An 8,152-nucleotide genomic window follows, 5' to 3' on the forward strand; every position below is an offset into this window, starting at 1 on the left:
CGAGTAGGCAAGGTCCTGGCTACTGTGCAGCTTAATGTCAGGTAAGGACACAGATATTAAGGTGGCCCGAAAAAATATCTTGGTACAAAAAGCAGGGTGCTTGGCATGTAGGGTATGAGGGTCCCTCGAAAGAACCTAGTTTAAACAATAATAATTATTAAATAATTAAAGAAGTCTTTTCTGAGGAGGAGAACTTTAAAAGACCTGCAGTTTGAGAAGATGCTTGACATTAGGAGAAGGGAAGAGTGGCTGGGAGAGTAGTGGCTGGGGAGAGCCTCCCAGACCAAGGGGCAACGGCCCTAGGAAGCAAGCACTTCCCATGTTCAGGGAGTGGAAGCAAACAGTGTGGCAAAAACTTAATAAACAAGTAGAGAATGGGATGAAATAAAGTTGGAAGAGTAAACAGGCATCAAATCGTTCAGAACTTTGTAAGCCAAGTTAAAGAATTTGTATTGTAGAATAAATGGAAAGGAAGCTATAAATGGCATTTAAGCAATGGTGACATGATACAATTTATCGATACATTTTTAAAAGGCCACCCTGTGCATCAATCTGATGGGATGTCATATGAAGTATACAATATCGTCATCTATGATCTATTCCAGGCAAAAATGTTTAACTTGAATCTGTCAGTTCTTTGCATCTAACACACAATTTATAAAGTACAGGGGATAGAAGAGCAAACTAAATGATACCATGAAAAGTAACCAAACAGGGCTTCCCTGGTGGCGCAGTGGTTGAGAGTCCGCCTGCCGATGCAGGGGACATGGGTTCGTGCCCCGGTCCGGGAAGATCCCACATGCCGCGGAGCAGCTGGGCCCGTGAGCCATGGCCGCTGAGCCTGCGCGTCCGGAGCCTGTGCTCCGCAACGGGAGAGGCCACAACAGTGAGAGGCCCGCATACCGCAAAAACAAACAAAAAACAAAAAACAAAAAAAAAGTAACCAAACAAATCCAGAAGGTGGAACATTAGGCAGAATAACTGATCCCATCTCTTTAAAAAAGTATAGTTATGAAAAAAGCCACTGCTCTGTAAAAAAATTTGAGGGACATAGAATCTGGATTGAATCCTGATTTGAACAGACCAGCTATGAAATGCGTTTTCAGGACAATTGAAGAAATTTGAACATAGATGGACTGAATATGAGATGAAAATGTATTGCCATGGAAAGGTGGAGATCATTAACTGAAAAGAGCAAGTCACAAAACAGTATGTATGTTACAATATCTCATTTTGATATCTCATTTTGATTATAAAATGCACATATGTGTATTTATATACTATGAAAAAAGATCTAGAAGGATTATACCCTAAGGAATTAGCAGTTGTAATCTTTGGAAGTGGAAATGTATTATTTTCTTTATTTTTTGCCTATCTTTTTTGTGTAATTTTTTACAGACTATATACTACTTTTGTTACAAAAGTTTATTTGGCCACAGTTTTTTAAATTTTTAAAAGTTTATTTTAGTTAAAATGTTCCATGTTAAAATAAATAAACTAGCCACTCTGGGTGCTATGTAGAGAATGTATTAAAGGAAGGCAAGGTAGAAGCATGGAGCCAAATCATGAAACCATTTCAGAAATCCAGGCAAGGGATCATGAAAGCTAGCATTAGTAGTAGTAAGCCAGACTCCCAGATTTGAGGCCTGAACATCTGAGCTGTCAGTGGAATCATTTACTGACATATTAAAAAAAAAAAAACTGATGGATAATCCACTGATGGGCCCAGAGGATGGGAAGTGTTTATACCAAGCATTCAAGTGGAGTCATTAAATTGACAATTGGATATATGAGACTAGAGCTCCAAGAAGAGATTTGTTTGGGAATCAACAGTCAGCATACAAATTAATTTTAAGCCTCTGGGCCTAGAAAGGAACACAAAGAAATAGAAATAGATCAGAAGCTGTCAGAAAATATAATATCAGATTATGTGTTTTTTTAAGACAGAAGATAGTATTTTGTAGGTTGGCTGACAGGACTGATCCACTGGGGAGACAATGAAGATTCAGAAGAGCTGAGGATAACCAAAGGAGCCAAGTGCATGAAAAGAGGAGAGGAAAGGGTAACCAGAGTAGGGAGGGTACAAAAGAAGGGATTAACTGTCAGAAAGATGAGGAATGTGTCATTTGTTGAGGCAGATGGAGGGAAAAAGGAAATGAACATAAATGTGGTTAAGTGGGGCATTGATCAAGGAAAGATTAAGGTGATCTTATCTGATGAAACCTGATCTGTCTCTGCATGTCTCTCAAACTTTATGTTTTGCCACTTGTTCCTCATGTATTACTGCCCAGACATGTTGGTCTTATTTCAGCTTCTCAAACTCTCACTAAGATCTTTCTTTCCTCATATGACCTGAAATACTTTACCCCTTTCTTCATATCTCGGAAGAAATGTCTCCTCCCCATAACACCGTCTAAAGTAGATTCCCCCCTTGTTAATGTCTAACTCAGCCATTGTTTATTTGCTTCATAACACTTATCCTAACTAGCAAGTTTTTTGTTACTTGATTACTTTTTTTTCTGACTTTCTCACTAGAATGTAAACTCCTTAAGGACAAAAATTGTGTTTATTTTGTATACTGTTAAGTCTCTAGCACTTGGCACTTAGTAGGCAACTCAAAATATTTTTGAATGAGTCAATGAGTTTCACTGCTTGCAAAAAAATAAAAAGGTTTCTGCTATCAAAATAACACAGCTTTCCCCTCAATAGCAGGTACCCTCATTAAATAGGCATTAGGCCAGTGGCCAAAGGATTGTATATAAAGGTAAGCTAGCTCATGTTCTGATAATAAACAATTTCAAAATCTCAGCATCTTAACATAATAAACATTTGTTCCTTGCTCATGCAAAGTCTTCTGTGGGACAAGCAACTGTCCAGGGTCGCTGTCCTCCAAGCAGCGTCTCAGTCATTCAGACGAGTTTGATCTTGTAGCTTAACTGTCTTAACATGAGACTCCAATTTCAAATGGGAAGAGGGAATCTGTAGCATCACATAGCAACTGTTCACTGCCTCTGCCCTCTCACTTTCATTACCTTTCACTGTCTAGAACTTCTCACATAGCTCCATCAGACTGGAATGGGATCAGGAAGGGTGGTCTTCTGTATGCCCAGGAGGGAAGGGAGAACTGGACATTAGGGAGCCCTAGTGATGCTTTCCAAAGATACATTTCACTGTTTCCAAACTCGCTTATGGTAACATTGATTTTCCATCTGTGTAATGAAACGTCATAAAATGTGTTCTTAGAGTGTATCTGCAGTGTAACGTTTCGGGGAATATTAAATCAATAGATTTTTTTCCTCCCTGATAATCCCTGGTTCCGGTGAGCCCATCATTACCCCCACTGATTGAACCAATGGAAATAAACCTCTCTGGATGGACAGAACCCTGCTGAAAACAGCTTTGAGTTTCAAAATAGAGCTTTTCAAGTCCATGTTGAGACAGTAGCCTGAAAGTAAGCACTTGTGATTTTGGGGAGGAGCGAAGCCTTGTTGAGGAGAAAAGAAGTTTATCAAAGCCAAGCCCAGAAGATTGTAACAAAGAGTTTTTACAGTAAATGAGAGGGTAAATAGTACAAGGATTTGATGTAAGGAAAGTCCCTGCAATGCAAGAAAGAGAAAGCCCTTTGGGGTGCTAAGAGGAAGAGTCTAAGAGAGAGAAAGTGAAGGGCAAAAGGTAAATGAGGTGTCTTCACTCCCCTACTCCACTCTCTCGGGGTAAACTTAAGGGTGTTGGGGGGTCATGGGGGAGGACCTACAGGAAAGGAGGCATGCAGTAGAAGAGTTCAAATAGACTTCCTGAAACCGATGACATTAAGGATGGAGAGGACTTCCCTGGCGGTTCAGTGCTTCCACTGCAGGGGGCGAAGTGTTCGATCTCTGGTCGGGGAACTAAGATCCCACTGCCACATGTCACCTGGGAGACACATCATGTGTATGGAATGGAAAGGGGAATGGTGTGGGGCAGGGCACTCAGTTTTTTGCAACATATAACATGCTTGAGAACTATTTGTCTCCTTAATCTGTTTGCATATTTCTAAAAAATTAAAAATGCAAGAAGAGTAAATTACCCATTTTCCACTTATGGGTGTGTAAATTTTGAGGTCCACATGGCCTCAAATTTTTTAAGAGAAATAGGGAAACTATTAATCTTTTAATGTAGAATTATTCCCTGTGCAAGCCCATTCTCATCCCATATACTAATGATATTTCCACCAGCTGCCAGTTCTCTAATACCATTCACAGCTATTTCAATAACCTGCCCTTTGCCACCAGTGTCTCTCAGACAGGAGTTGTTTTACTTGGGTAAGAGAACTTCTGAGAATAAATATCAGCATTATTTTGAAAGAATTGCTTTACAGAGTAGAAATCATTCTGGACAGCTGTGCATATTATCTTGTGTGTATCTTGACATTTGAGGGCAGGTTTCTCCTGTTTTCACTAAAATCCAGTATGTGTTTAAGTCGTATCCAGAGTTGAAGAGGAGTTCCCTCACCCACTCACCCTTGCTTTTGTTAATTTGCTTTTAGAGTTATATGAGGTTTCTTTAGTCTGTTCCCTCAGGCATACACTAGCGCTCTGTTTCAGATTCAGGGAGCAGTAAGTAAATGGTTATTGGTATTTCTTCATATTAAACATACTTGAGTTTCCTTGTAAGAAAATTATGCATGTACACAGACGTGTGATTTCATTTATCTTTACTTATTTAATATTTATGATCATATATTAAAAACCAAGGGCTTTGGGCTTCCCTGGTGGCGCAGTGGTTGAGAGTCCGCCTGCCGATGCAGGGGACATGGGTTCGTGCCCCGGTCCAGGAGGATCCCACGTGCCGCGGAGCGGCTGGGCCCGTGAGTCATGGCTGTTGAGCCTGCGCGTCCGGAGTCTGTGCTCCGCAATGGGAGAGGCCACAACAGTAAGAGGCCCACATACCACAAAAAACAAAAAAAACAAGGGCTTCCCTGGTGGCGCAGTGGTTGAGAGTCCGCCTGCCGATGCAGGGGACATGGGTTCGTGCCCTGGTCCGGGAAGATCCCACATGCCGCGGACCGGCTAGGCCTGTGAGCCATGGCCACTGAGCCTGCGCGTCTGGAGCCTGTGCTCCGCAATGGGAGAGGCCACAGCAGTGAGAGGCCCGCGTACCGCAAAAAAAAAAAAAAAAAAAAAAAAAAACCAAACCCTCCCCATAAGCTTCATGGTACAAAGGAAAGTATCAATAGCATGTGGATGGCCAAACTAAGTTATTCAGCAAGTATCTGTTCAGGTTCCACTGTGTGCCAAGCAAAATTTAAATCAGGAGAATTCTGTAACCAATATATCAATCTATGGTATATATTTACAAAGTTCTTGGTTCCACACTCATAGAAGATAGTTCAGGAGATGGTTTATAGGATGGGGTCTAGCACAAGAGGTAAGCCCTACAATGGTAGCTGTGCAGCAGAGTAACCAGACCAGATTAAAACAGGAAGATGAAGGGCTGCAGAAGGAAGGTCCCATAGAGAAAAAAAGAAAGATTAGAGAGGGACTTCCCTGGTGGTCCAGTGGTTAAGACTCCACTGCAGGGGGCACGGGTTCAATCCCTGGTCGGGGAACTAAAATACTGCATGCCACGTGGTGTGGCTAAAAAAATAAAAAAAGAAAGATTAGGGGGATTAGATAGAATACCTGATGTGATGGAGCTTTCAGAAAAAACTAAGAGTTATTACAAAGAAGAACAAAAGGCTGTGACACTCTAAGAAAAGCAAAGGAAATAAAATAATTGTGCATCCCTTGGTGTTTACAGTCATAATAAACACTAATTGTTTAAGGTTGTGTCCACCAGGTTTCTTTCTAGAAAAATTCCTATTTTAAAAAATTTTTTATTGAAGTATAGTTGATTTACAATATTTTGTTAGTTTCAGGTGTACAACAAAGTAATTCGGATAGATAGATAGATTCTTTTTTTCAATTCTTTTTCCATTATACAAGACATTGAATACAGCTATTACAAGACATTGAATATAGTTCCCTGTACTATATAGTAAATCCTTGTTGTTTGAAAAATTGCTGTTTTCTCTGTAATTACTAAATAATTTGTGGGAATATACTTTGAGACTATATTAATGTGTTGTTCCTCATTAAACTTTTTTTTTACTAGTTTTAGCATCCTTTGATGATTCTCACCTGACACTATTATTGCTATGATAGTGGCCAAATGGTGATTTTCTAATCCATCATTTCTCCTATATTTATTAGTAGGCGTTATTCTATAAGGAAAACTTTTCCTTTCTCTCCCATTTATTAATTTATTCATTTACATATTTATTTATATCAGCACAGACTCATGGATTTTTATTCAGTAGATTATAATCCACTGCTGTCATTATTTATTTTGATGCTCTACCTTGTCCAGGAGTTGGCCAATGGAAGCACCTTTAGGCTGGCTTCTATGTTCTTTTTTTCCCAACGTTTTAATTTTGTAAATTTCAAACACAGCATAGAATTTTACAGTGAACATACCTACATACCCACCTACTTAGATTCTAACATTAATATTTTACTATCACACATATCTATCTTTATCACACCTCTATCTAATCATCCCTCTATCCATCCATCCATTAATCTGCCTTACTTTTTTAGATCCATTTCACAGTACATTGCAAACATCAGACAGGAAAAGCAAAATAAGTAACTTGATTGGTGAATAGGCAATAGTTGGGAGTCAAAAGATATTATCTAAATGATATCAACAAATATCATTTAAAGCTGACAAATCAAATAGCATAAGGAAGTAAAGAAAAAGGGGACCAAATAATTTTCTAAAAGGCATTATTATAAAGATAACCATTGAAACAAAAATATAAACTTTCCTAAAACCAAAAGAAAATTTAAAAGAGCAAACAGACCACACAGGCAAAAACATAATAAAAATAGCAACACAATAAATACAGCACAGAATGATATAACAAATTGAGATCAAACCTAACAGTCATGTAATAAATGTAATTGGGTTTAAATCAACATTGAAAGAAGACTTTTAGATTGAATCAAAAAATGTGATAGATTGTAAATTTGGCTACAAATTCTTCTCCCTTTGTCTATGACTTTGCATTGTGATGTTGTACATCCTCTCATCAAGAACTGCAGGCTGTTTGACCACCCTTAAGTCTGGGTTGTTGATGTAAATTGCTTCGGCCAATGGGGCATTAGCAATCGTGATGCAAGCAGACACTTCAGCCATCAGAGCTTGTTCCTTCTTGCTGCACTTGAAACCCTGTGATCTCTGTACAGACCAGCCTGCTGGATTATGAAAGATGGCCCAGTCATCCCCCTATCCTCAGCCAATAGTCTACTAATTGGCAGACAAGAGAATTAGGCTATTGTAGATCATTCAGCCACCAGCCAACCCCCAGCTGATGTTAGTTACATGAGCAAGCCCATCAGAGTTTTGCTGAGCCAGCCTAGACCACAAATGCCCAACCAACCCACAGAATCATGAGCTAAATAAATGGCGCTTGTTTTAAGCCACTAAGTTTTGTCACAGTTTGTTATGCAGCAAAAGCTAACTGATACCCCAACATGGCACATATAAGCAGTACACCTAAACAAAGTGATTCAGAAAGGATAAATAGAAATAGAGATATGCCAGGCACATAGAAACAATAAGAATGCAGAGATTATCATCTTGATATCAGACAGTTCAAGCCAAAAGGATATAAATATGATTAAGGACACTTCATAATGCTAAAGGATAAAATGGTCCAGAAAAAAAAATGTAACTAAAGCTACAGTTACAGGTTTTTAATATCTATGTGTTGGGTAACCCAAAATATCTATGTATCAACACAGCAACCACCATCACAAAAGAGAAACTACAAGATTAAATTTTGAACTAATAATTTCAAATCTTTTGGCCAAATGTTTGAGTAGCTAAGAGAATTAAAAGGAATATCACTCAGGGGTGATGCAAAGAGGATACATCTGGAGGCAAGATAGATGAATAATGTCCTCTCTGAATAATGTGTAATACCTCATTATGAGAGATGTGGCCATGCAAATTATAGGGCCATGCAAATTATAGGGCAGTTGAGAAAGTATATATTTTCCACTTTGCAGTTAGGCTGTATTCTCTATGAAAAATAATACTTGTTTTTGGGAGATGGTGACTCAACAGC

The sequence above is a fragment of the Mesoplodon bidens genome (genome assembly GCF_964165515.1).
Source record: "Mesoplodon bidens genome assembly, chromosome: 10".
NCBI lineage: Eukaryota > Metazoa > Chordata > Mammalia > Artiodactyla > Ziphiidae > Mesoplodon > Mesoplodon bidens.